The sequence below is a fragment of the Pinus tabuliformis genome, chromosome 3_1, assembly GCF_031772625.1.
Source record: "Pinus tabuliformis cultivar Carrire ecotype Pingquan chromosome 3_1, CPIR1, whole genome shotgun sequence".
NCBI lineage: Eukaryota > Viridiplantae > Streptophyta > Pinopsida > Pinales > Pinaceae > Pinus > Pinus tabuliformis.
Genome location: NC_142301.1, coordinates 416366601 through 416393692, shown reverse-complemented (window position 1 = coordinate 416393692; position 27092 = coordinate 416366601).

The following is a 27092-nucleotide window of genomic DNA, read 5'->3' as shown; positions in this document are numbered from 1 at the left end:
TAAAAGAAGCTCTCGGCAATTCAATGTACCACTTAGTGGCCAAACCAGTGAGTGTTCTTTGGAAAAGACGAAGTCTTACCGAATCATCATTTAAGGAGTTCTAAGAACAACATAAATGAAAAGTCATAACGTGATTTTACAGGTCTTCTCCAGGATTTCCATTAAACTTTGGAATGTCGAAAGACAACTTATCAGGAATTGCCGGCCACCAAGGTGCATACAAAATTGGATCATTGGTAAGCTGGTTCAAATCTGGTAATTCTAAAGTTGCCACAAATGGAAACTATCGATTCAAATCAGGTTGAGCATATCCGGGATAAGATGGAATTGCCTATGCCATAGGCCTTTGCATACCCGCAAAAGGTGGATATCCTTGATAGGGCGGTGGGACATATCCAGTGTATGGATTAAAACCAGGTTGACCTTGCATTTGTCCATAACCAGGTTAGGCTTGGTACACAAGGCCCTGATACGCTTGATGTTGTCCTTGCCCAAGTGGAGCTTGAAAAGCAGACCCATACTGAGGTTTGACATTCTGAAAAGGAGGCTGTTGATATTACGGCTGCCAAGGTTGTTGGGGTTGTTATCTCAAAATCAGACCCTGATAGGCTGCTGGTCAGGTTGACTCTAAGTAACTATTTCAAACCTACTTTAGGTTGAGGCCTAGCCTCCTCAACCTGAGAGGGCTCTCTCTTGATGCATTAATGATTTTGATTAAAGATAAGATGGCTAACTCTTATAGAACAACTGTGAAAAATATGAATGCTGGAAATACATTAAACAACTATCCATTGGGCTTATGGAGTCAACAACACCTCAATATAACAGTGAACTCAACCTTACATAGAAGTCAGGGCACTCAGCATTTAGACATTCAGAACATAACTCATATAGGACCACAATTTATAAATGCATACAGGAAATCAGAGCACATTCAGTGAATTTTGAGTGATTATACATCTATACCACTGTAAAAATTATGGAAAGGACAAGATCACATATTCTGAACATAAGAAATCCTTCATGAATCCTGAGAAGTAAAGTCAAAATTATATTACTGAAAATGAGTCTTTACATAAGCCAAATACAAGCTGTATCATAAAATTTTCCAACCTTGATTACATTGTTGTTTCAGCTATATATAGAGTTCTTATTCTAACTGATCGAGATTCCTCCTCCAGCATGAGGGGAATTCGAAAACTACTTCTAATGACACCTATTAACCCTTTAACTAACTAATAAATACAACAAGGTGTTGACTGGAGTTTTTTTTAGAGATCTAAATCAACTATGACTCTAACTCCATATTACATGCATGATGGCTTCTCCTCGTTCTTTGACATCTGGTTTTCTTTCAGTTTGGCTGAGATGGGTGTTTAATGCTCCATGTTGACCTTGGATGCTGAATCTTCTTAACTGCCCAGAAATATTAGGAGACTATCCTTGCTTCTCGGCTTCAGTTTTTTCCCAAAATATTCGAATGCAAAGAAGCATGTCCTTTATCTTTTAATCACCCAAAATGTAGAAGTCTGCCACGTCCTTGATGTGTTGTAAGCTTTTTCCCATGTACATGTGTGCAGGCAAAAGTTTCTTGTAAACTGTTTAACATATCCTGAACTGTGGTAAATTGCTCACTTTACGACAAAAATTTAAAGTTGGATTTTGAATATATCTTTTCTCCACCTGTCTTGACCTGGTTGACTGTTGATAGCTTCAAATGATGCCTTGTATACCTTTTAGACGTTTCCCTTTCAAAATTCCCGCTTATAATTCAAAACTGCTTGAGTTGCGTTAAAATCATCACCTTCAGCAGTTTCGTAGCGCGCTATGAAACTGCTGAGTTATTTAAAACAACTTTCTTTTAACCCGAGACCTTTATTAGCCGAGTACTTGATTGCCAAAAACTCCTTTAGACTTTCCACATGTCGAATAGGGATTTATATTTCCTCAGAAAGATGAAATCAAGCAAATTTGTCAAAATTTTAAAACAAAATCTTACTTGAAATGAAAACTCATTTAGCAAGTAGCTGACTTAGCTGTGCCTTCAGATCTTCAATTTGTTTCTTCATAGCCTTATTCCCAGCTCTCAGTTGCATATTGATCCTTCTGATGTACTTGGCTTCTTTGATTGCTGGTACTGTCCATGTGTGAAATTGTGAATGGCCATCAACCACTGAATTCATCTGAGCTTCTACAGCAGCATTCCCTTCCCATAGAGTTTTATAATACTTTGCATGTATGGCTGCATGTTTTCTAGCGGCTTTCTTCAATTTGGCAATCTCATATTTAGCTGATTCCAATTGGCTCTTCAGGGCTGCTATATTATTTTCTTTAGCTGCAATGACTGTTTTGCCTGTGTCTTTTTGTGTCTCTTCCCCTGTTTCCTCTGTTCTTGGCAGTGCTTCCTGTACTTGCTGGAATCTCCTTGTCATAGGTCTTCTAGGTTTAAAAACGAACTCTTCAGCTGGCTCATCAAATTTAAGCCTTTTTGAGGCCTTAGCTTTCTTGGTGCTTTCTTGTTCTGACTGTATCAATTCGATTTGAACTGGTAGAGACTGCTCGAATTCAATAGCCTGTAATAAATCATTTAAACTTGCCTTGGACACTGGACTTTCTTCAACTGCTATAGCTTTACCTTTTTCTTTATTTATCTGACTTCTTGTTCTTACCCTTGAGACTACTTCAGATGTGCTTGTTTCAGGTACAGTCTTTTTACCATGAGCTTTTTCCTTAGTTGATTGCTGAGGTTGATCTTGGATGATAAGTGGCTTCACTTGTTTTCTTACTTGTGACTTTGGAACTCTTTTAGCTCTTGCTTCTGTTTGGAGCTCAGCTATTGTAAAATCTCTAGCAGGTGGAGGAGTGAGGCCAGTCTGGCTTTTGAAGCCAGCCATAAAAATGAATGAATTCCAATCTTTGTCTATCTTTTGGAGTCCATCTAAAACCAGTAGTTTGATCAAACCATGATGAAACAAAGAGGTTTCACAATCCTCTTTCCTCAGCTGTACCTTATCACACATCTTACTCAAACTACGGAACAGATAAAAAGGTAAGTCTATAGAGACCTTCCCGGTGAAATGCAAAAGGAGTTTAAAATGGTAAGAGTAAACCTTGTTATACCTTCCTTCACAAGTTAGATATTTCTATATGCAGGTGAGTAAGTGAGCATAATATTCTTTGACATAATTCCTGGGCACTGCCTTACTTAAATCTTCATTTACAAATTCATCCTTCAAAAACTCCTTACAAGGATTCATGTCAAATTTGAAGTTTTTAAACCATTCCTCTTGTCCTCGTGGGATCTCTGTCACAGTAGATATCACTTCTGGCGAAACCTGCAATTCTAACATGGCTACTTTTGAATTCAAGCCTGTGTAGTTAAGTGCAAATTCTTTAGTTACCTGTGCGTGTCCTCCTTGTAACTTTTTGCAAAACTTCCAGCACCCTGCCATTTTAAATGCTTTCTTCACCTCTTCATTCCTCAGCGTTATATCCAGGCCTTCAGGCTCAGTCCTTAGACATTTTCCGGATCTGTGCTCCTTTTTCTCCATTGATTCTTCCAAATCCTCGCAAACAATAACTACCAGCTCCGGTTGGAATTGTGTTTCAGCTTCTATTTGAATTCAGCCTCGCTTGATTATCAACCTCGCTTGATTATCAGCCTCGCTTGAATTTTAAATTTTTCCGTTTAAAATCTTTCAAGATGTAATCTTGCAGATTTGTCATTCATGCAAGACTTACGGCCATCATTAAGATTTATACACGGTTGTCTTTCTTGGGAATGATAATTCGTGCGTATCAATAGATCTAGTGGTGGTGATAGTGGCAATGAGTGGTAAAATGTGATAAGAGAGGTACATGAGCTGATATTAGAAGACACGGCCTATGACTCACCTAACGGACTTGACATTTCGGGAAAGACTCACTGCGAAATGTATGAATCCATGATTTCGCAGCGCTGTTAGTTTTAAATTTTAATGATGCGCTGCGAAACTACCTAATCATGATTGCACTGCGAAATTGCAAAAAGGCACGGTGACTGACATAAGATAACAAGTGGCTATAGAACAATGGTAGATGGAGGGGAACCAATGGGAGCTGAGAATAACTTGACTCAAAAACTCTTCAAAACTCCAGATTCTAAGGGAAAAAATTAAAACAAAATAAAACTAGCACTGACCTTTGTCATCGGGCTAGGATAAAAAGTTACATGTATCAATTTTAGTTCTAAGTGATAACAGGGGTATTGGTTGTGAAGTTTGATATTTTCTCCCAATGCCAATTTGACCAGGCTGAGGATAAACTAAACCAGTAGCAACTTGAGTTGCTCCAGATAATGGCACACTAACCTGAGGTAATTGTACCCCAGAAACAAGCGGTTGTTGCATAACAGCCTGAGAAGTTTGGGTTTGCTAACTCGAAACTTGTGGTTGCGAAGTTGTAGAAATTTTGAATAATATGACACTTATTCACAGATATTATCCTGATTATACACTATTGCGGAATGCATGCATAATACATAACCTCCTCTATGTTGATCATCAATTTTGTGGAATTAAAAACAATGAAACATCAATCGCATGTGCACATTAACACAGTATGTAACCCGGGGAAAGCATACAGCTGAAAACCCCACACTATCTGTATATTATAATGATTGAGAACATGTAACAATACATAGTACAATACTCCTCACAAGTACTCAGTACTATCTCCACCTATTACACACAAACTAGCTCAGATCTGAATCAATCACAGGTTCAAATCTCCTCTGCTGCTTGCCTGCCTCCACTGTGCAATCCTGCATGAGAATAATGATGAATGGATGAACCAAACTCGTATTTCCTTGGATGAACCACACAATCCTCATTGGAATTACTCAATCCCACTGATTGTGCAAGGTCTCATGCACAACTATAGTCATAACTGATAGCAATCTCAACCTCTACCACCTGTCTCCACTGAACTGTCCATGCACTGAGTTAATTGATGTATTCTTTAGTTGCTTTATGAGTTAATAATTAGTGAATTAATTTAACATTTAATTCACATCACTCATCACTAGTGTATTTGCAATTAGACTAAATACAACTAGTTTAACCAAGTCAAACTGAACACAACTCCATCAACTCCACAATCAACTCCACCAAACTCAACCACATGAGTTCTAACTGAAGTCTTGCATGCAATAGCTCAACTGACCCACAAGAAAAGCATATTTCCTTCTGACAGCTGCATGTGCCACATCTGTAGCTCAAACTAAAGTGCTCCAAGAGGATAAGATAATGTTTATAGTCCAAATATTATTAAGAGCTAATAATATTCGACTGTTCTATTTTTACCCTGGCAGTCTAAAAATAGACTCCGCCCATATGTCTAAAAATAGAAGTCCATCTATTTTTACCAACATGACCAATCATCCACAAATAGCATCCTGCAACTCATAGACCATGATCCATATGTCTAAAAATAGACATAGTCTAAAAATAGACTTTGCGCCAAAAATAGCCTGCGAGCCCACTTAGTGAAGGTGACTTCTTTCCACTAAGCTCCATCATCTTGTTGCATTCTCAACACTCCCTCTCAAGAAGATATGGATTATCAACAACCCCTATCCTGCAACTTTGGAATGTTCTGCATGCAACACATTTGCCCGGTTCACTTGCTCCAACAACACTTGGAACAAAAACACTCCCAACTGACCACTCTGTTGGGCTAGGAACATACTCTAATGCTGAAGCTCTACCTGTTGCTGACAAGTACTCCCTCTCTGACATTTGCGCTACTACAACATCTCCATGCATCTCGCACCATTGCACACTTCTATGTGCCACCTAGCACTGTGCAAAACACTTGTGCCTCTCGCATTTCTGCAACCTGCTAGCTATGCGCTGTCCTGGGATTCCCTAAATTTTCGCTCTCTCTGCTACTCCATCCACATCTGTCTCTACCTAATCAGCCAGTTCCTGCTACTCCACATCGGGGCTCCCGTAGCAAGGTCTCATCCAAGAGGTTGGGTACCTCAAGGATCCTGCCCCTCCTCCTTGGGACGATCAATCCACATCACCCCACCTCCTACCTGGAGGTATGGCTGCATGCGATCCCTCAGCTCACCTGGCTCGAAGTTTCCCCCTACTGGAGGTCTCTGCATGAGTAGATGTCTCTACTCAATCACCTCTCAGCTTCCCTTGTGGCTGCTCCACAACCTCCTGAAGCTGCTGCACCAATCGTGGCTCCTCCACAATCGTCTGAGACTTCTTTTGGCTCTGCATGTTGAGAGGTAATATACGCTCCCTCTCAACCACCAAGTCTCCATCAGTTGCCTCACTGCTCAAGGCTTTGCATGCATCTTGAACCTCAAGAGCATACAGGTTCTTGACCCGTGAACTAATTTGCTTCACCTGTCTAGTGATGATGTGTCTAAGGAAAACCTTTCCTTTACTGAAGACTACATCACAGCCTCTGTCTTCCAGCATCGTGATCGACACCAAGTTTCTCTTCAGTCTTGGTACATACTTGACATCGGTCAAGGTAAGGTGAGCTCGACGCTCCCTCTGAAAAATAACCATGCCTACACCTGAGACACTATACTTCTCATCATTACCCATCGCTATGAGTATCTGGAGATCTTTCTCCTCCAAAGTGCTGAACAAACTTTTGTCACCGGTCATGTGGAAAGAAGCTCCACTGTCAAGAAACCAACCACTTCCCACCATGGATGAAACCATGCATGCGAAGAGTGTGAAATCCAACTCGAACTGTGAAGCAAGTGCCTCACCTTCAGATCCTTCCCCGGATCCCTTCTTGGATTTATTCTTTGGGTAATTAGTAGCATAATGGCCCAACTCATGACAACGAAAGCATCTCACCTTCGACTTGTCAACCTTCTTCCCATCATTAGAAGAACTGGATTCGGAAAGAGAACCCTTCTCCTTCCCCTTCTTTGCCTTACTCACTAAGGCACAGTTCTCCTCATCATGCATGGATGAAGAACTATCTTTGGTGCTCCGTCTGATCTCCTCTTGCACAAGATCCAACCAAAGTCTCTCCCATCCTAGCAATTTCTCCCGACCATTGACAGAGTCCTGATAGGAATGCCAACTCTTCAGAAGACCAAGGAGAGCCAAGCTCACCAAGTCCTCATCATTGACAGTCACCCCCACACTTCCCAGCTCATCTCGGCACTGGGTGAACTTCGTGAGATACCTAGGCATACTATCTCCATTCTCACACTTAATGTTTCTAAGTTTATCTTTGAGCGCCAAATTCCTTTGGTCGCTCTTGCTTTGGAATAGATCTGTCAACTCTTTCCACATCAAGTATGGAGACGCCTTTCCATGCAGGCTGGATACAATGTGATCCTTCACGCCCTCCAACAGAATCCTTCAACACTTTGCTGTCTTCTTTTGCCAAGCCACAACTTCAGTAGCATCAGTAGGTTTTGGGACCTCAGCCTCTATGAACTCCTTCAGTCCCATTATCATCTAACACCGCCTCCATCCTGTCTTTCCATGCAATATAATTCGAGCTGCCCTTAAGAGCATACTCCAATCACAATCTGTTGAAAGACATTTCAACTTTGACACCAAGAAAACACTGCTGCAAATTCGAATTCCACCAGCTCAAAACTCAACCGCTTCTGATCTAAAATTCGTGAGAACAAAGTATTTCTCGTATAGAGATTGACTGTATGGTATTTTACCAGATATCTCACCTTCCAAAGGAAGGATGAATCCAAAGGCTACCTAGCCCGATTATAGACTCTGCCTGAAGAAATAAAATGTAAACACTTTCTAAATAATAGATATGATGATCAACTCTGCTCCAATACCATGTAGAAATTTTGAATAATATGACACTTATTCACAGAGTTTATCTTGATTATACACTATTGCGGAATGCATGCATAATACATAACCTCCTCTACATTGATCATCAATTTTGCGGAATTAAAAATAATGAAACATCAATCGCATGTGCACATTAACACAGTATGTAACCCGGGGAAAGCATACAGCTGAAAACCCCACACTATCTGTATATTATAATGATTGAGAACATGTAACAATACATAGTACAATACTCCTCACAAGTACTCAGTACTATCTCCACCTGTTACACACAAACTAGCTCAGATCTGAATCAATCACAGGTTCAAATCTCCTCCGCTGCTTGCCTACCTCCACTGCGCAATCCTGCATGAGAATAATGATGAATGGCTGAACCAAACTCGTATTTCCTTTGCTAAATCATGCAATCCTCATTGGCATTACTCAATCCCACTGATTGTGTCATGCACAACTATAGTCACAATTGATGGCAATCTCAACCTCTACCACCTGTCTCCACTGAACTGTCCATGCACTGAGTTAATTGATGTATTATTTAGTTGCTTTATGAGTTAATAATTAGTGAATTAATTTAACATTTAATTCACATCACTCATCACTAGTGTATTTGCAGTTAGACTAAATACAACTAGTTTAACCAAGTCAAACTGAACACAACTCCATCAACTCCATAATCAACTCCACCAAACTCAACCACATGAGTTCTAACTGAAGTCTTGCATGCAATAGCTCAACTGACCCACAAGAAAAGCATATTTCCTTCTGACAGCTGCATGTGCCACATCTGTAGCTCAAACTAAAGTGCTCCAAGAGGATAAGATAATGTTTATAGTCCAAATATTATTAAGAGCTAATAATATTCGACTGTTCTATTTTTAGCCTGGCAGTATAAAAATAGACTCCGCCCATATGTATAAAAATATAAGTCCATCTATTTTTACCAACATGACCAATCATCCACAAATAGCATCCTGCAACTCATAGACCATGATCCATATGTCTAAAAATAGACATAGTCTAAAAATAGACTTTGCGCCAAAAATAGCCTGCGGGCCCACTTAGTGAAGGTGACTTCTTTCCACTAAGCTCCCTCATCTTGTTGCATTCTCAACAGAAGTAGCAGAACTAACTTGTACAAGTTGAGATACAACAGGTTGAGCTTGTAACTGTGGTTCCATAGTTATGATAGGTTGGGTTGAAATAATCGGGTTAGTTTGCATAGGTTGTGTTGGATACACAAGCCTTCGTTGTGGTGGCATAGTTGGCTGCCACTGACAGACTCTCATTTCAGGTTGACTTGAATACAGCGGAACATAACCATAGGGTTGTCCTCCTTGATAGGGAGGATGCGGTGAATAGGCATATTGCTAACCATATGGTGGCAATCTAGTGTTAAGAGGATATACGGGTCTTTGTTCACCGAATTGCCCAGTTTGATATTGGTAAGCAGGATCAAACTGTTGTCCTTGATAAGAAGAACCAGGTAAAATTCCCGATGATGACATGGGTGATGACCATGGCAATGAAGAAACCCCTGAGTGGATTCCAGACATAGACTGGTAACCAACTGGGATGGACGGCTGTCCATATAAATGTGACTAAGTTGTGGTAGAAAACATCAAAGAAGTAGCAGCAAATGATTTTGCTACAGCTACATCAGATGAAGCTGTCTGGGATGTTTGCAATTGTTCTGCCATGGTTAATTGACCCAAAATTTGACCTAATGAATCAAGTGGTATCTCAGAGGCAGCAATAGAATGAGGAAGAGATTGAGAATAAAGATACAAACCAAGTCCAAAATGATGTGGAGTCTTAGGGGTAGAATCTTCCTCAGCTTCTTCCTCTACAGCAATTAATCGAGGTGGAAGGATTTTACCGTCAGGTTCGAAAAAGACTTCTGGTGTTAAAGATGGAGTTTCAGAAAATAAAGATGACTGAGGTATTTCAGTAACAACCTTGGAATGTTCAAGGTCAAAGTCCAGATGTTCTAGTAAAAGAATTTCAGTTTCAAGGGAAGGTTCGTGAACAACTAGGTTCAGAAATGTCTTCTGTTTCAACTACTATAGGTTTTGGATCAAATTCCAATTGAACTGGTTCAATTTTCGAAGTAATTTCGGGTTGATTAACTTCAAGTTGTGGCAACTTCAGTTACTTTTCCACTTGTTTCCGTTATAGTGGCCTCAGGTAGTTGAGTAACTTCCTCTTGTGTAACAGATGTAACAGAAATAGTTGGAGTAACTAGAGGCTCAGTACTTGCCGTGATAGGCAGCTCTGGTAATTCAGATGAAGTACTAGAAACTCTTGATGTACCAGACTCAGTTTGACGAGTCCGCCTTGACCGAATAGGAGTCGCTTCCAATGGCAAGGGCAGTTTTCTCGTAACTCTCCTCGAACGACAGAGTGGAGGTTGATCTTCCTCCAGAATTGCTGATTGTTGTTATCAACCTAAACTCAACTAAGGAATAAGGATGTTATTCACGGTCAATTAACTTTTACGACACTAGAATATAACTTTGCTTTTTCATTTTTCAAGAGTCGAGAAAAAACAAAATATGACTCTAGTCACTTTCGATGTTTAATGAGCCTGAAAGGAAAAGTGCTTAGATGAACCTTTTCGTTTAAAGAGACGAAAATGAACGAAAGTGACTGCTCTAGAGATTCTAGATAGGAGGGTTTACCAAACTAATCACAAAACTGCAATATACACCTTGGTGGTAAATGAAAGAGAAAGTACCAAGGATTTTTTGTACGGTAGTCAATCTTTTTGAATGTTGTGTTTGGTGCATTTTGATCGGTAAGGTGGCAGACTCAGCTTCCTAGGGATAAAGGAGTTCAACCTATTGAAGTCTCCCACTATATACTCGACGGTATAGAGAGCACAAGTCTGTACTAGTACTTATCGAATCAGAGAGGAGGAATCACCCAATCTTAATGAAAACGACAGCCACTAGGTTTTAAGACACCGGAACACGTCTCTAGCCTAGACCTCTAAATGTTTTTGTTAAGTTCCAATGCGTTATTAGGTTAATTGATGTAAATTTTAGGTTGATCTTGCTTAAAATTTTCCTTTGAGGGTTCACCACAAGATGTTTTTCAAAATTCCTAAGAATGCAACTAGAATGAGAAGCACTCTTTCCATTTGTTTTCAACAATGAAAATCCTAGCTATGAGGGATAAAGCATTCAAGAACTTTTTGAACAAACAACAAAGAGCACAAAATAATGCAATTCCCTAAACCATTCCTTTTGAACACACAAACTCAAACTCTAAAATGCAAATTGCATGTATTTCTTTTTCTTTTCAGTTTCTCTTAATGTGAATGATGCAATAAGAAAAACTAATGCACAAACGATTCAGAAACTCTTTCACAAAAAATGTCGATTTATGACAATTTCTCTTAAAGGGAAAGGAAGACTGTACGACACTTTCAACTTTAAAGAAATGAAGATTTTTGACACTTTTAAATGAAAATATGAATCAAATGCACAATAGATCAATCGATTATTTATGAAGGAAGACTTTACGACACTTCATTTTTGACAAAACAATCGATCAAAACTACTTTTCGACAATGGACTGCAAATGATAAAACAAATACATAAAAAAATCCAACAATCCAGTCTAAATCGGGTCGAAATAAGGAAACAAAGATTGTTTTCAGAGACAAGACCTCATTTACATCCAACAAGCAATTCAAACTGCTAAAAATTGACAAAAGTTTTCAGTTCCTAGATGGGAAAACTGACCCTAAAGGGATCAGCGCAGGCCACAGTTAGAGACAGTGCACTGAATCGCACTGAGTCTATGCAGAAGGTGCACTGTGTCAGTCACAGAGGTGCGCTGATTACAGCAAGACAATTTTATGCTCAAATTTGACTCAATTTTCAGTGAATTTGGACTTGAATTCAATAAATGACAGAAGGTACAGTATGTCAAAGTGTTTTAAGAGATTGATAAGCTACTACAAGGGATAGGATCGCTCCCCAGTGGAGTCGCCAATTTGTTTTGGGAAAATTTAGTGTTTCTTCAAACACCTAAACCTCTAGACCTCGTAGCTAGTATAGAAACAACAGACAAAGTAATTCGTTGCTTTTCCTATAATTAATAGATAAGAGAAGGTAGGAAAGGAACCAACTTGTAACTTTCACTTGATCCCTCTCCCCTTTGACCGATTTCACTGCTCCTTTCCGTACTTAACTCGCTTGGAAAGTACCTGCACACAAGCCAAGACAGAAACCCATCAAAGCATACAATAACGATCTGTTAACTAAACATATCATAGAATCCAGAATATGATATACATCATATAAACACATGAATGGAAAAAGCTTATAATTCTTTATTGATAAAAGGAAAGATTACAACCCATGAATATTCATGCTTGATTCAGTGTCTTCCTTCTAGTTTCAAACCCTTCTCTCCTCATGAAGCAATAATTCGACATCATTACAATACTCTTACTAATCTCATTCAAACAACATTTCCTTATTTCAAGAAATTCCAACCTAGACCAGCCTTTGAATGCTTGGTCAATTTATAGTTGAATGGAGGAGCTTAAGCCATTAATGGCCCTCATGAATGCTCTGCCAAAATTGGGAGGTGGTTCCATGGAGGAAGGGATAATGGATTAAGGTTCATTCATCCTCTTCCTCATCCAAATGCGAGCTCCATCCATCTGGAAACTTCCAGAAGCATCCATTGGATGAGGAATTCAATGGATTCATTTAAAAAAATTGATAAATCCCGCTCAGCATAGGTGAAACAAAGGAAAACTGCGTTGCAGTGCACCTAACCAGTTTAGTTCCTGCATTGCAATGCAACCTGATAAAGGGCCACCTGCACTGATCTCTTTCGGGGCATTTTTTGGATGAATGGTGACATGGAAACTCTTGGGAGGCAAGAATGATGTAGGTTGACCTCATTAGGGAATGAAAACAACTATATTAGGGATTTATGGACCCTAATAATACAGATCTAAAGTCGGAGTTGATGTGCCCAATTTGACCTGTAACACTATGTTATCCTAAAGATTTTAGAGATATGTGCATTGCAGAAGATAGACGATGAAAAATCATGGTTGGTGCAACTAGAAAGGAGAACTAAGAGGTGATTCAAAAATTTTGGTGAGGTCATGCCTAGAAGTAATGAATGACATTCCCACAGAGATTTGAACTTATTACCATTGGGTTCATACGTTGTGTTAGTCGGCGTGCATTGGTTGGCTGGCTACAAGACCAAAGTCAATTTCTTCAATAAATAAATTGAATGTCTCAGTGACAAAGAGGTAAAATTGATTTTGCAAGGAAAAATAAAATTGGTGTTAGTTCAACAAATATCAGCCTTGCGACTAAAGTGGAGCAGGAAGGGGTGTGAAATGTACGATGTCCAAGTGACCAACGAGTTAGAAATTAGCAGTAATAGTTTGGAAGAGCACCTAATTTTAAAGAAAATTGAGGATGTGTTTCCTAAAGAAATCCCAGGATTTCCACCAAGAAGGGAACTTGATGTCTCAATAGAATTGTTTCTAAGAACAAAACCAATGTCAAGAGCCCCATATCTCATGAGTATTTCGAAGCTAGCGGAATTAAAATTGTAATTAAAAGAAATGTTGGATAAGGGATCCATCAGACTCAGTGTATCACCCTAGGGAGCACTAATATTATCGGTAAATAAAAAATGTGACACTTTGAGACTTTGTATCGACTACAGGAAAATAAATATAGCCACCATAAAAAGCATGTACCCTTTGCTAAGGATTAATGACCTGTTTGATTAGTTGAGAGGGTTTGTCATATTTTCAAATATCAACTTGAGGTTTTGGTACCATTAGGTACAAATAAAAGATGAATATATTCACAAGACAACATTTAGAACCAGGTATGGGTACTATGAATTTGTGGTTTTTCCATTTGGACTCACAAATGCACCAACAACATTTATGTGTTTAATGAATAATGTTATCAATCCATACTTGGACAAGTTTGTACTAGTATTTGTTAATGAAATCTTGGATTATTCAAAAGCCAAAGAGGACCATAAAAAACAATTAGCAACAATGTTGCAATTGTTGAGAGAGCACAATGTCTATGCCAAACTTACGCTACAAAAGAACAGGGAAATAATGCCTAAAATAACGTAGGAATTTAGTGTTTTTTAATTCACGAATTGGATGCCTTTCCTGGTGCAAATGAGCTTGACCAGGTATGTTTATCCTAGTGCCATATTTTGTGTTATAAATTGCTCCAAAAACAACATCGTAAATAGCATTGGGAATAACGCCAGAAAAATAACACTTGAAATAGCACCCCACAATTTTCCTAGAGTTGCATTGGATGTTACACCAGAAATAGTGTCCTAATTAGTACTAGGAATAACTTTGTAAATAGCACCTGGAATAGTGCCACTTTAGCACTGGAAATAGTGGCAAGACTTGCTTCCAATTTGGCTCCTATTTTTCCTTCCAGTTTAAATTCCAATTCTGCTTCTCGTTTTGCCTCCAGTTTTGCTTCTAGTGTGGCGTCCAATTGTACTTCTCATTTTTCTTCTAGTGTGGCTTCCAATTTTGCTTCTAGTTTGGCTTCCGATTCTGCTTCTAATTTTTCTTCCAGTATGGCTTCCAATTTTGCTTCTAGTGTGGATTCCGGCTTTTCTTCCAGTTTTGCTTCTAGTTTGGCTTCCAATTTTGCTTCCAGTTTTGTTTCTAGTGTAGCTTATGTTAGCACTTCATAATTCCTCTAGGCTGAGAAGAGGAACCCAAAGATAACCATAAACCAATCTTTAGGGCTGGAAGCTAGCCCTTCAAAGCCAAGAGAGAGTGCTCTCTTATGAAATCTTCTAGATCTTAGGCTAGGTCTATAGATTAAGGTAGAATAATTTCAATAGTTTGATGGTAGGGGAGAGGTAAAATTCATTGGGAAAAGAGTCAAATTAAGCTAATGATTTTCAGTGCTATGATGGGAAAATGAAGTATCCTTAGATAGGGGTAAGGTAGGAAACCTTTATGGTGTCTTTGTCAAATTTTGTTGTAGAGGGGTCAGTAGAGGAATAATGGAATTGATAATATCTAAAGCATATAGTTGAGGATGAATTTTGGATATTATGGTGTAGGAAAAAACACTCAAATATTTAGTTAATTATAACAGAGCACCTAAAATTGAATTCTGAAATGAATTTGTTTAACTAAACACTAAAGACATAACATTTAAGCATGACCATAATAGAATATATGAACTAATAGATACAAGAGATAAACATCACCATAATTGATTGACACAAGAATGTTGAAATTTCTAAGTATTACCCGTTAGAAAATTTATCTGTATTCTCTAGTTTATTTCACCTACTTGTTTAATTACAAGTTATTTAGCCATATAAACATTGAAATAAACACAATACAGTCTCAACCATATACAAATCAACAACTGAAAGAAATGAACAAACACACAAGTTATTTTTGGACAATCATCCTTGGAAAAACCCAACTTGGGAAAATGATGTAGCAGTTCTGAGGGTTTTTATTATTAAGCAGCTTTTCTAAGTACACTAGGTGCCAAACTAGCTCACCTGATAGAGATAAAAATCTGGTAGTAATACCTCTCTTCGAAAGCAGATATTCTGAAAGTTCGCCCCACGAAACCCTCTCCATCACAATTTGAAGCACTATGTCAGCCCTCCTAGCCTTTGCGTCAACCTAAAACCCTTTGCATCAGCTCTCTGAGGCTCTACGTAGCCTCTCAGGATCTCTGCATCACTTCTGCAGCCTCTGCGTGGATGACACAGACCATTCTGGCCTCTGCGTAGTCCCTGCTATCCTCTGTGTGGCTCCCTCTGGCTCTGTGTCTGCCTCTCTGCTTCTGCGTTGGCCCTCTGGCACTATCTCTGCCTCTCTACCTCGTACTCACTACCCCTCACTGTAACTTTGATCATTGATTCAATTTCTCTTAGCAAAACCCGCTCTAGAAAATCAAATGACTAATCACTTTGGTGTCTCTCCAACTGACCCTCAAGCCTCCTCTTATAATTTTTTTGTTGAGTCTTCAACAATTGAGATTACATCTCTAATAAATGGTTAAGATTAGATTTGGCTTGATCCATGTCATTTAGAACCTTCTAACCTAGTTTTATATTAATACCCATTAATATTTTATTTTCCTAAGTTTAGACTTAGGAACCCATTAAAATTATTAATTATTTTAATATCTCCTTCACCGGGCAGAATTTCCCCAAACCATTTCTGGGTCCTGGAGATCTCATGTGATTTAGCCTCTCCACCAGTTTTCACGACTAGATCACATTTTATGCCACCCAAAATCAACAAGGAATCCCTAAACAAGTAGAGTTTGGCCTTCATCATTCACTGAAATTTTCAAATGGAACTATACAATACACAATGTTTTTTTCTCTATCACACTCTGACCAACCCCTTTCTCATAGAAATTTACAAAATATATAGGAAAAACTATTTCCCAAGCTAGGGAGGTTGAGTTAAACCATTTCTCGAAAGGTAAAATCAGTTACATTAAAATTTAGAAATGACTGCTAGGAAATAGGGATCAGTATAGTTTTGCTCTTGCATTTTGCATTTGGAAAAGTTAGTAGAGGCATATTGTTTGATGCATTAATTGATTGAAATTTCTTCCCTCGTTAGTATAGAATTCATTGAAATGAAAGGTTTCCTTTTTCTCATATAGTTGCATTCTAGGATTCAGGTGACATCGTTTGAGCCCAAAATTGAAACTTAATTCAAGAAAAACATTAAAATTTATTGAATTAACCTAAGGAGCATTTGGAACTTAACGCAAACATTTAGAGGTCTAGGATAGAGACATGTTCCAACATCTATAAACCTAGAAGTTGTCGTTAACTGCCTGCATTATATCTCGGGGGTGAAATATCGTTTCAGTACGAAAGTATATTAGAGGTTCTCCAGTACTCTTGGGTATATCAGAGGCACTCTAGTATGGAAAGTATATGGGAATGCTCTCATTGAATGGTTATGCATTAGACAACGCTAACACGGACTTGTGCTCCCCATACCGTCAAGTATATATTGGGAGACCCCACTAGGTTTCTATCATTTAGCCACATGTAACTGAGTCAGTCGCCTTGTAAACGTGATACACTGAACACAACATTCGGGGAGATCGGTCGTCGTACGTTAAGTCCTTGGTTTCGACTAAGGTGTATATAATGGTTCACGGATACTTGGTAAACCCTCTTGCCTAATACACCCTTTTTGATTTATTTCTTGTTTTTAAGTTCTAAAATTTAACTTCCCATGATAACATGACTTACCTATGTGGTTATCCTTGGCCTCATATTTCCTGATTAATAATAAATTTTAATTGTAGGCTCAAATCAACCACCCCTTATTATTTTTTGAGAAAAGGTCATCGTGACTGAACCACTAGGTTAGACTTACATTTCCTTTTCATCATCTGATACTGAAGGGTCATCGTAAGGAGTTCATCCTGAGTTTTCACAATCACTTGAAGCCCAAGGTCTTGAACTTGGAATTATCCCAAGTATTCAACCCCTTGCTTCTTGTCCTCCACCTCGAGACTCATCATCTCAAGAATCTAATCTAGAAACCCCTAAGATTCCACAGAGGTTTGTTTTATTCCCTCTAAATCCACTTTTTGATCCAGTGGTTATATCTCCTCAACAACCTTATAATCCATACGATAATCCTGGTGTACCTTTGGAGTTATCTCCACGACCATCTCAGATTCTCCCTTGCCAAGTTTTTCCACCCATGGCTTCAGAAGGTGAGTTTCTAGCCTCTTCTCAAGGTCCTCCAGAAGTCTCAACCACTCATACTTTTGGTGTTGACAATGATTTTGAATGACTTTCCACTTGAATTTTATCCATATGTGGGAAGTTTTGCACCTCCACTGCTGCCTAAAAGCAGTGAACCTTTGTTTCCAGCTGGTTATACCTCTTTGGCTCAATTGGTTTCAAGTACTCCAAGTGCGTCTCCACTTTATCACAATCCCTTTTGGTCGTTGGGCGTCATGCCTACTTCTAGTCCATTTGTTTCAAATGTGGCCTCTCAAATTCATGTACTGATTGCAGTTTCATCAGTTCTTGTACAACCGACGTTTTGGTTGGGGTGATTAATGTCCCTATAAGTTCCTCAGGTCCTCCATTAAGTGGAAAATATGTGCCACCACCTATCCCACTACATGGGGGGAAACAACCACCTCTGCCTTATGTACCTCATGTTTTGGGTGGAGCTTATGTGAGTGCACCTCAAACTCACACTATCGGAGCTAGTCAAAATGTTGGTAGTGTACCTTATCCTGGTGGATCATCAATTCCATCTGGATTAGGCTAGATCCCATATCAACAACCTCTTTCAACTCAGATACCCTACCAGCAACCGTACCCTCCATATGGCTCACAACAGCCTCAAATACATCTTTTACTCAACAGGCAGGCCCCCAAATGCAGCCTAGCTCAAATCCCTCATTTGGGGCATCTGGTCAAATTCAAGCTGGAAATTATCAGTAAAAAATTAGAACTCAGTAAATTCCACAAGGAACTTTCCCACAACAATAAGATTATGTACAACAAGGACCTTATGTGCAATAAGGGATTTATAAACAACCATTGCAGTAGCAAGGACAACCCTTGCAATAGCAAAACCAACCCTTGTATCAACAAGGTCAACCCTTACAGCCACAAGGTCAACCCCTGTAGCAGCAGGGCCAACAATTTTACCACTAGGGTCAATAGTTGCAACAACAACCTTATAATCCATAGGGCCTTGCAAGATATTTATCCACCTTATGGTTCTCAACAATCCATGGTGGGTCAGTATCAACTTTACCCTGGTTAAAACTCCCCTTTGTGCGGGTAGAATCCACCTTTGTATGGTCATAATACCCCTTAGTGGGGGAAATATCAAGCTCCTTATGGTCAAAATTCGCCAGCTTGGGGGTAGAACCCATACTAACAAGGATGGAATCCACAACTTGGGCCTTATCAAAGGCCTCCCATGTCTTTCAATCCACAATTGCGATTTCTAGCAATGTTGGAACTACCGGATGTGTCAATACTTATAAATGATCCAATAATTCATTCACCATATTGGCCTCTGGTTCCTACTAAGATTCCTAGTGATTGTATGAAATTCAAAGGAAAGTTTGGAGAAGAGCCCCATGCCCACAATATGACTTACCATTTATGGTATTCATCAAATTAGTGGGTTGAAGATTATGTTCATCTACGTCTTTTCCAGCGAGACCTGATGGGTGCCGCCACGAAATGGTCATTGAGTTACTTCGAGGTACCTATCAAGATTTCAATTATTAGGTAATGGCCTTCCTTACTTCCAATTACCGGTTCATTATGAAACTAGTACCCATATACTTATGTCTTTGAAACAGAATACTGCTACCCACATCTCTGATCATATCCATGAATGGATACATCGATGTCGCCTTATCAATTTTGATATACCAGATGAGTTGTTAACTAAATGGTTTTCCAAACCATTCGTCAACAAAATTGCCAAGGACATAGCAATGGTAGGTTGTGTAACCAAAGATCAAGCCATTTCCTGTGCCCAATATTTAGATTTGGTGTATTCGTAATTTGACATGTTATATGATCTCTTTCCTAATGCTTTGAGACCATCTACGGATCCAACATCTTCTAAACTTCCAGATGTACCACCTGTCGATGGTATTATTGGATCAGTGACTCAAACTTCTAATAAATATTATTCGAAGAAAAAAATCTGTCTCTAATACTGCATCCAATCCTCCTTTGAATCCCTCTCCAAATCTTGGTAAAACCTCTGAGGTTAATGCCATTTAGTCTACCACGACAGACAAAGCCTCCAAAGGTAAAAAGAAGGGTAAAGGAAAAGCAAAATCGAATACCCCAAAAAAGGATCCTCCAAAGTCATCTTTTGATAATGCATATAAACGTAAGCCCAACTATCCTTGCCTCATTTGTGACAAAGATCAGCATACCAAGGATTGTCCCCATCATGTGGAACTTAGTCGCTTGTTACAAGGCACTCAAGGGACACTGGTTGTACTAAAAGAACCTTTCCCATCACATCAAATCTAATTGGTAGAACAACCAAAATCTTCTACATCTTTGGTTTCTCAGGTTTATATGAGTGGAACACTACCTATTTTTGTTGCCACCTGGTCAAAATATTATCTGACTCCTCCCAAACTGACTGTGGAAAAAGAAGTTACTGATACACCTTCTACTTCTGCTCCACCCAGTTCTGGTCCTCTTCATGTTGATATACCTAGTAATGACTATTATTTGACTACCTCCCAAGGGTGTTCTTTTGAAATCATCTTACAATCTGAATGTGCGAGTTTCCTAGCATTACAATATTGTTGAAGATTTAGCTCAAGCGCCTTCAACGATGTCTGCCTTGGAAGTTCTCCATACTTGTCCAACACAGTGGAAATCATTACTATCCGCTATAGGAGGAATTGGCCCTACTGATTCGAGTTTTATTACTTTTGACCTGGAAAATCATGTTCCACGTCTTCCCCATCAACTTGTGTTTTTAATCCAAGTCATTATAAAAGGGAAGATGATTCATTGGAGTGTGATCGAAGAGGGCGATTCCACCTGCATCATGTTTGTTTCATGTTGGAAAGCTATAGGCTCTCTACCTCTCAACCAGTCTTCGACCACCTTAGAAGCCTTTAATGGCAGAGGATCTCGTCCTTACGATATTATCACGAGTTTTCCCATCACGTTGGAAGGGAAAACTGTTGAATTAGAAGTAGAAGTCCTTGATGAAAATTTGAATTATAACCTTCTACTTTGATGAGTTTGGACTTATGCTATGTTTTGCGTGGTTTCTTCTTTGTTCTGCATGCTCTGTTTTCCTCATGAGGGGAAAACAGTCACAATTGATTAGTTAGACTTTTTCTCTTCTGGTTCTTCAAATGGCAATGTGTCGTATGTGGGAAACACTGACATCCCTTATGAGAGTATTAGGGTGGGTCTTTCTAAAGACTCTACTCTTATGGGAACTTTTTCCCTCCCACCTCCAAACGTCACTTTTGTCAACATGATCTCCACTTCTTATGATCCTTGGATCGTTCCTTCCCCTGATCAGGTTGATTCTTTTGGCGATGTCATGTCACTCAACCCAACAAAACAAGCCTATCAAGCTGTTGTTTTGGCTTTAGCAGCTGCTTTTGAAAGTCATACTACTCTTAGTATGCATCTAGACGTGTATTAATAGTCCCCTTGGCTTGGTTCTTGGGATTCTCTGAATCCCTTGAATGAGACATTTCCCACAGATGAGAGTATCACTGAGGTTATGTCTCTTGAGGAAACTCCCTAGAATGATGCTCATTATCTTTCCTTGTTTCTCCCAAGTCTCGAAGAGATTTCATCGTGTTTGGATACCTTTGTTTCCCGTACACTCACCCATACACTTCAAACACCCATTTTGGTGCATGAATTTTTGTCTGAGGGAAACATGGGGAACATTACTACTACCATGCCTATCAACATTTTTGTTAAACTAGGAATTGTTGAGAACATCCATGTTGGGGTTTCTTATTCTCCTGATGAGATCAAGATTTACACTGCCCTTTTTAAGGAATTTTGTGATGTCTTTGCTTGGTCATATGAAGAGATGCCTGGCATAGATCCAAGTATAGTTGTGCACAAAATTCCTACCTATCCAGATGTGAAGCTTGTTCGTCAGCGACTTCATCTAGTGCACCCTAGAAAGGCAGTCACTATTAAGGGAGAGGTTGAAAAACTTCTAAAGGCTGGTTTCATTTACCCCATTCCATTGACAGATTGGGTTTCAAACATTATCCCTGTGACTAAAAAACAAGGGAATATTCCGTTTGTGTTGATTACCATGATATCAATCGGGCATGTCCCAAAGATAATTATCCAACTCATTTTATCGATCAAACATTGGCGAGTGTGTTAGGAGCGAGATTTTTTCTTTTATGGATGGTTTTTCTAGTTACAACCAAATTAACATTCTTCCCTCCAATCAACATAAAAATTCTTTTATATGTCCATGGGGAACCTTTTATTATAAGAAACTCCCTTTCGGTCTGAAAAATGATGGCACTACCTTCCAACGAGCAATGTCATATGCTTTTCATGACATCAAACACATCATTCAACCATATCTTGATGACTTACCAACTCATTCTGCTAAACTTCATGATCATCTTGACAACCTACAAGCGATTTTTCTTCATTGTTGACATTACAACATTCGTTTAAATCCACATAAGTGTGTCTTTTGCTTTGAATCTGGTCATCTCCTAGGGTTTGTGGTATATAAAGAAGGCATCCAGATTGACCCCCTCAAAGTTGAGGCCATTGTAAATTCACACCTTATATCATCTTTACATTAGTTGCAGAGCTTGCAATGGAAAGCTAATTTCCTTGGTCGTTTTGTACCCAATTATGCTTAACTTTCCAAGAGATTTACTCGTCTACTAAAAAAGGGGATCCCATTTATTTGGGATCTCAAAAATATTTTGATGCATTAAAGAACACCCTCATTAGTGCTCCTTTGTTGCATCCCCTTAGCTTCATCCGATAGTACTATTTCCATGGTACTGGTGCAAGACAATGATGATGGAAATTAACACATGATCTACAACTTAATCGGAAATCTTATCGGTATCAAAACTCAATACGCCCATGTCGAGAAACTTGCTTTAGCAGTTGTTCACTTTGTACAATGCTTTCGACACTATATTCTCTTGCGAAAAACTATTGTGATTTCTGATTGCAACCCCATGACCTACATCCCGACTTGTTAGCTATTGGGGGGGGAATATTCTAAGTGGATTTTTATCCTTCATGAATTTGATTTGGAGTTTTCTCTAGCCAAATCAAAGAAATCATTGGTTTTCGCTGAATTAATTTGTGACCTTCCCTCCACAACCACATCTATGGATTTTTATGAGCTCATTCTTGACGAGACTCTCTTTCTCATCAATACTCTTGATCCATGCTACAGCAATATTATTTTCTATCTCCAGACCCAAACTTTTTGATTAGAGTTTTCCAATTCTGATTGTCGTCACATTTGACATCAACCCCAACCATATCGAATCATTGGCGATACTTTGTACGATGTTGCTGTAGATTCTATCCTTCATATATTTTTGACACTCGAAGTAGTTGAGAGAGTCCTCAATGACTGCCACTCTAGGGCTTGTGGTGGTCACATGTCAGGGTATGCTACTACTTAGAAAATCTTTCATGCCAGTTATTTCTGACCTTCGATCTTTAAATATTGCATTTTAGCAGTCCAAAAATGTCATGCATGCCAGATTTATAACTGTGAACATCGTGCCTCATCTGCACCCCTACACCCAGTTGTTACCATCGACCCCTTTGCTAAATGGGGTATTGATTTCATGACATGTAACCCTCACTTGGTTAGGGGGCATGGTTATATCATCGCCGCCATTGATTATTTCACTAAATGTTTGAGGCGATGCCCACACGTGATGTTGATGGTAAAATTGTTGCTGAATTTCTTTTTAACCATGGAATAGCTTGATTTGGTGTCCATCAAGCCATCATTACTGATCATGGATATCATTTATGAAATTACACGATGGCAGAGCTTACTTATTGATTGGGTTTCTGTCATGACAACTCAACTCCTTATCATCCACAGGCCAATGGCCAAGTTGAGGCACGCAAAAAAGTCTTGGTTACTATGCTTCAACGCACCATTAGGATGCATAAATCGATTTGGCATCTTATGCTATTTTCATCTCTTTGGTCTTAGCGAACTGCAGCTAACACTGCCACTAGATTTACACCCTTTCAGTTGGTGTATGGTCTGGAGGCAACTCTTCCAATTGAGTGTGAAATTCCTTCACTGAAACTAGCCATCGAATTGCTCCCTCATACCTCACTTGAATAGGAACATTTACTTTACCTTGAAAGGCTCGATGAAACTCATCACTTTGCAGCGTTAGTAATTGAAGCCCAAAAGAAATGAGTTAAGGTTCAATACGATAGAATTGTTTCTCCTCGTGTTTTTGCTAAGGGTGACTTGGTCTTGCTTTATGATCATTCCAATGACAAATTGGGAGCTGGGAAATTCGAACCAATGTGGCATGGGCCTTACATTGTCAAACGAGTTTTACAAAAAGGTTCCTATGAGTTAGTAGACTATGAAGGAAATTCTTTGGCTGAGCCTCGAAACAAAATTTACCTAAAGAAGTATTATGCGTGATTATCCGTGTAAATACTTATGTACATTAGTGTGTTTTCATTAGTGTGCATTGTGGTTTTGGTGTGTTAGTTTTCTTTTTTAAACATTTTCTTTTGCTTACCTCATTCTCTACTTGGTTTACAGATGTCATCCAATCGTTACATAAATTTTGCTGATGGTGGTTGTCGTAGTACATGGAATCTATCTTCCACTGCATGGGTAATCTATGACCCTAATGTTGAGTTAGTGAATTTACAAGGTATATGTTTAGGTCAAACGATTAATAACATTGCTGAATATAGTGTGGTCATCGAGCTTTTGTCAGAAGCTATTTCTCTTGGGATTAGAGAGTTAATCATAAAACTTGATTCACAGCTAATTGTACTACAACTTAGAAACCCTCAAATTTTGAAAATGTATTTGTGAGTTCGTTTATTAGAACGAAAATTTGATTTTATTACTTATTAGCACATTCCAAGACACAAGAACACATTAACAGATGCATTGAATAACTATGTGTTACATAGGCATTTGCGAAACTTGTAAATCGTAAAGCATCACATATCGGACATGGTAAATAGGAAAACATGTATATCTATATATATATATATATATATATATATCGTGTGTTTGCAAAATATATTGCTACATCAAAATAACAAAATTTTTGTTCTGAGACACATGGATTTATAAGCCTACAACAATGCAGAAAGTAAACTAGAAGTTGGCTATTCACCCACATGGTGCTCATGATAGCACAAGACAACCCTAATGACTCGGCCTAGTAGTCAACGTAGTCTAGCAAAAACCCCTACAGTGTGCCTTTAGTAGCGTAATGGCACCTCATCGATCGAGGCATACTCTGGAATCCCCCTGGTTAAAACTTCCAGGTTACACTCTACCTCGACAATAGGATCTACTCCCTCCTCATAAGGAGGAGCCTCCTCAATATGGTGTGCCACTCGCCTGGCTATTGGAGAAACCCCTGGAGGTCTCTTTGGTCCCAGATCTGCACAACATCATAAGTCAAATCTCAGTACACACATAAAAAATATAAAAACTTCAAAAAATAGTTTTTTACCTAAATCGGTCCACTGTGCCCCTAGAAGGAATGGAAGATCTGGATCTCCTTTGAAATCTATGCCTAAATATGCCCAACCATTGACCATGATTAATTGCTGACACAACCATCAAAAAAATGTCGGAGGGAATGACATCTGTTGGCCACCTCCATGTCAAGGCATCAACTCTACCCATATGAGTAATCGTGGATCTCTGGGTGTCGATGGATCCACTTCCAACCACTGATAAAAGAACAATGGCACATGTTCCAAGTTGAACGTCACCAAAATAGATCCAAAACAAAATTGTCTCAGATTCCCTAATTTTCATTTGGTTAGTTGGTGCTTCATGCACACCAAAAAACCTTCACTCCAATTGAAAATTGTGGGATTTAGGCACTTGATTGCATACTAGAAATGAGACTTTGTTGCCTCATACAATGTTTGTGCCCCAGCTACTCGGGCCATGGTGTGTAGGATTATTCACAGTGAGAGATTGGTAATGGAATTTATGTCAATTTTCCCACTGTGGGTCTTCTTGGCCCCCGAACAATGCCTAACAATGAGCATATCCATGGTCTCTCCTCCAATGCATGATCCAGACAACTTCAGTCGTTGTCACTTTTTGGAAAACCCAATGATGAAATAAATTTCGATGACCTTTATTTCGAGCTCTTGATCCCCGAACATGAATAGTTGGCAATCTACATCCCACCAACTGATTAGGTGTTGCAATAACTCAAGTTGTGATCTGATCCTGGGAATCATGAAGAACTTGAGCAATCCACATGCTCGTAGGGAATCAATACAATCTTGATCCTGCATAGCTTGATGGTCTTCGGCTTCATGACCCCTTTCTTTCCATTCAATCACCATTTTGGACTGGTTATCCTGCAAAAAATCAACAAACCAACATTTCATGAGCATCCATGGAGAGAAAATCCAAGATTAACTATTTTACATGGAAGATTTCACTTTAAAATTTTCACCTCGGCGCCAGCATGTCTGTTTATGGGTTTTCTCATGCTACCAGGGCGAGGACCTAATTGACCACAGGGTGAGCAGTGGGAGTCTATTTAGTGAAACTTGCGCTGGTCACCCACGATATGAAATTTTTGCAAGTCTTACTTGCAACCTACCCTATGGATTAAAATGCATAAAATGACTACCAAAATGAAGGGAAGGGGCATATCTTTTACTTTCAACAAGCAACTCGACAAATGGTGTCCCAAATTGATCATTCTCCTTGCTTGAAAATCGAGGTAAAATGAGGTAAAAATGCTCTCACAATTGAAAATTGGTAAAATGGTAAAAATAACTTACTTTTTGCCCTATTTATAAGTTTTAAATAATATTTTTACCAAATTAGGGCATATTTCACTCATTTTTTAATATTTTTCCTCGAAATCAGTAATGTGTGTTTCCTTGTGCAGCAATAGGTCATATGTTCTTGGTGACGGTGATTTATCTTGATTGATTCAACAAGTTTTATTTTATCACTTTTTCGGACTCATAAAAAATAAATGAAAAAGAAACCCCCTAAGGTCATATTTAAGCTCTTTTTTGACTCTTGAAAAATGAAAAGATTGTCGAGTACTTGTTGTTTCGAACTTGTAAAAGTAAATAAAATGATGTCTGCTCAGTATAAGTTTAACCATTTTCCGAACAAAAATAGACTATTGTATGAAAAAGGAATGCCTTAGTCGAACATGGCTAAGAGGTTCTCTTGGATATTGTTTTCTACCTTTTCAAGTTCAAGAGACGATTTACGAAAAGGGACCCTTGGAGTTTTACTTTTCTCTTCTTTTTCAAACTCTCTAAACATGAAAAAGATGTCAAGTTTCACCTCCATCGGACTCATTAAACTTAAAACGACACAGTACTTTTCACCATGACGAGACTGAGTTTCTCCTTCCTAGGGCTCATAAAACTTACTAGGATGGATTCATATGAAGGGTGAAATTACATGGCAAT